Below are 3,221 nucleotides of genomic sequence, written 5' to 3'. Positions count from 1 at the left end.
ACCCCCTGTATACAAGCAACCCGCGGTGCAACGCCCCCTCTGTCAGCCAGACCTTATACCGCACCGCGCCTGAACAAGAGACCATACCTTTTGAGGCACTGGCGTGATATGCTTCGCTTTCGCTCATAGCCAACTAGATGTGAGGCATCCAGTGCCTGTGTTCCCTAAGCTGTCAAGATGTGCGCCCAATAGACTGGGCACCACCATGGCAAACAATTCATGGAAATATTCATTACCTACGGACCTCCATCTGGCCCAATCCGATTCGATTAATGAAATAATTAGTACAATATCTTCTTGACAAGAGAACAGAATTGCTGGAACCACAGTTGGGAGAGATCTTGCAATATACAACTGAAACAAATAATGCATACACACTGTGTCTGTATCATCTCAATCAGTAGGGTGAGCATCAGTGTGTGTCCTTGATTTACAATAACAATGGTTGAATTTGGATACCAAAATCAAAAGGCTAAGGTATAATTTATACAGACTTTCTAAACCGTGACAAGAAAGATTTATTTTTCCATAGCTCACACTGATTCAAATATTGGATTACCAGATAAGTAATTCAGCAGGCAGTAGGCCAAGGCATTGACTTACTAATGTTTTCACGACCAAATAAAAACGATCAACTACCACAAATAAAACAGTAAACAAAAATCACCCATATTGTCCTAAACATCAGAGGCAAAAACCAGTACTAAAATAGCAACCTAATCACATTTTTTCACACACATAGTTAGAGGCCAGCAGAAGTGCACCTTGGATCGAAATGCACTATGTTGCAAAACAAGAAGAAAAGTTCCAAACAGTCTTATTTTCAAAGTGTTTACAACAACATAGACCTATCCAATTTGGTTGAAGAAGTGAGTCCACAAAATATACTTGATTGACAAAAAGTATTAGAACCACAGTTCAGAGTGATAAAGGAACTATACAACTGATACAAGGAATCCATAAATAAGAGCCTAAATCATCTGTACCTATATGGTGAGAAATCAACAACTAAATTCCAACTGAGATAAACAAACAAGCCACAAAGTATGTTCTTGATTTACAATCACAATACATGAACTTGGAAACCAAATTAAAAGGCTAAGGAACTTAGAATGTCAGCACAAACACTGACAAGCTTTATTATTTACTGACAGCTCCCACAAATTAAAATATTTGATAAACATACAAAAAATACATCAGGCAGGATCCAATATACTAAGGCACTAATTGATAGCATGTGGAGACAAAAGTAAGAGGTGTCTGCCACAAAGAAACAAAAGCATCCTAACCCATGACATAGTAGTAGTACACAAAAGGAGGAGAAAAAATAATAAAATGAGAAAACAGAACCCATACACAATAGCAGCCTACAGAAGTGGTCCGTAACGAAAAATACACTGTGTTGTAATAAAGCAGCAGAAAAACAAACTGTGTTCCACTTTACAAAGAAAACTACAAACTACTGACAAAACAGTGATTTAACCAACACAAATCAACATTTGGATCCAATTTCATTTATAAATTAAGTCCACAATGTCATAATGAGAAATACATAGTATTCGAGCCAAAGTTCAGAGTGAAATAGAAATTACAACTGATACAAGCAACGCATATACACAAAGGCTGAATTGTCTCCATCAATAAGGTGAGAAAATGGCAATTAAAGTCAAACAGGGAAAAACATACACGAGCTAAAAAAAACAGGCCACAGAGTTTGTTCTTGATTTAGCAACAAAAAATTGCTGAATTTTAGCCTAGTGAAGGCTTTGGGCCGATAAGGTAGATGGAATTTCAGACACAAAACACTACCATGGTTTATAGAAATGGACGGAAAGAAGAAAAACAGCTCGATAGCCAACTGAGGAATATATCTATCACTTTTCACGCATAAGATTTGTGCTTATTAATACAAATAGCGTCCAAAACCCCATAATGACAACAAAAACAGAATAAGCCACTCACAAAAGCTGTCCACACGAGAGGACCATGTTCTAAAATAAACTAGGTTGCATGGGATAATCACAAAGAGTATCTTGTATTCCACTTTACATGAAATATTAAAGAAAACTTAAAAGTGCATGTTTCCAAAGTGCAGGATATGGTTCTAATGTGACACTAGCCTACACCAAGTATATTGTAAATGTAAGTCTATGAAAACTAATTGAGAAAAAAAGAGTATTGGAAGTACAGCTCAAAGTCATAAAAGGCTGCCAGGATAATACAAACCTTCATTTGCAGGCATTGTCTCAATATTAAATTTCACAATAAGAGAGGATTTCAACAACTTGATAGGCACTACGAGAAACAAATTTATGCTTGAAAGCATGCTATATAGAGTACCCTTGACACACAATAACAATGCTTAACAGTGGAAATCAAACCTGGATGCCAAGTCTTAATATGAAGTCTCACCCCAACCCGAGACAAGATTCATTATTTTCATCTAGGTCAGACCAACAACTGTGTTATAAATAACTCGACAAAGAATTTTACAGAAAATTTTTTGAAGAAATATAATCCTGACCCTACAGTCTACCAAATCAAGTCTAGCACTATAAAGGGAAAGAAAATCACAATGAAAAGCATACTACAAGAGTGTAAGATTAGATAGAAACATTCACACCTATGGTCCAAGTTGCGTCTCACAGTCAGCAGTAGTCTCCCTTCCGCATGTAAGCTAACAGTGACAGTCATACTTGGTCTTTAAAAAGCTACATAGATCCACTTGTGCAACCGATACTTCCCAATGAAATTTTTAAAATGACCTGCTGACATTCAAAAATAATAATGAAACTTATACAGAAACTTTTGGCTTTGTAAAATAATAAAAGACAGGTACAAGAAGAATAATTTCAAATCTCAATGCAAAGCAAGATATTTATATAAAGTCAATCAGGAATGGTTGCTATAAAAAGTACTGTCACTTATGATATCAATGCTACAGGAAATTGGACTATTAAATGTAAAGATTGGAGCTGAAACACGGCCTATAAAGAGGCAAAAGGAAAAGAAATTCATAAAGAAGTTTGAAAAACCAGTATACTACAAACAATTGACAGCAAAAATCCATAGTAGTTTCGTGAACTATTTTTAGCCACAGAAGTTGAACAAGCCCTCAACTAGCAAAGTGAACCACAAGGACACCATGAGCAGATATGTGTTGGTTCTATTTCAAATTGTAAAATAACAGATGCAAACTGTTAGTCATAGTAATAAGACCA

The sequence above is a fragment of the Frankliniella occidentalis genome, unplaced genomic scaffold (assembly GCF_000697945.3).
Source record: "Frankliniella occidentalis isolate FOCC.00 unplaced genomic scaffold, Focc_3.1 Scaffold394, whole genome shotgun sequence".
NCBI classification, from domain to species: domain Eukaryota; kingdom Metazoa; phylum Arthropoda; class Insecta; order Thysanoptera; family Thripidae; genus Frankliniella; species Frankliniella occidentalis.
The sequence above is the reverse complement of the archived record's forward strand: the minus strand, read 5'-3'. Positions refer to the sequence as shown.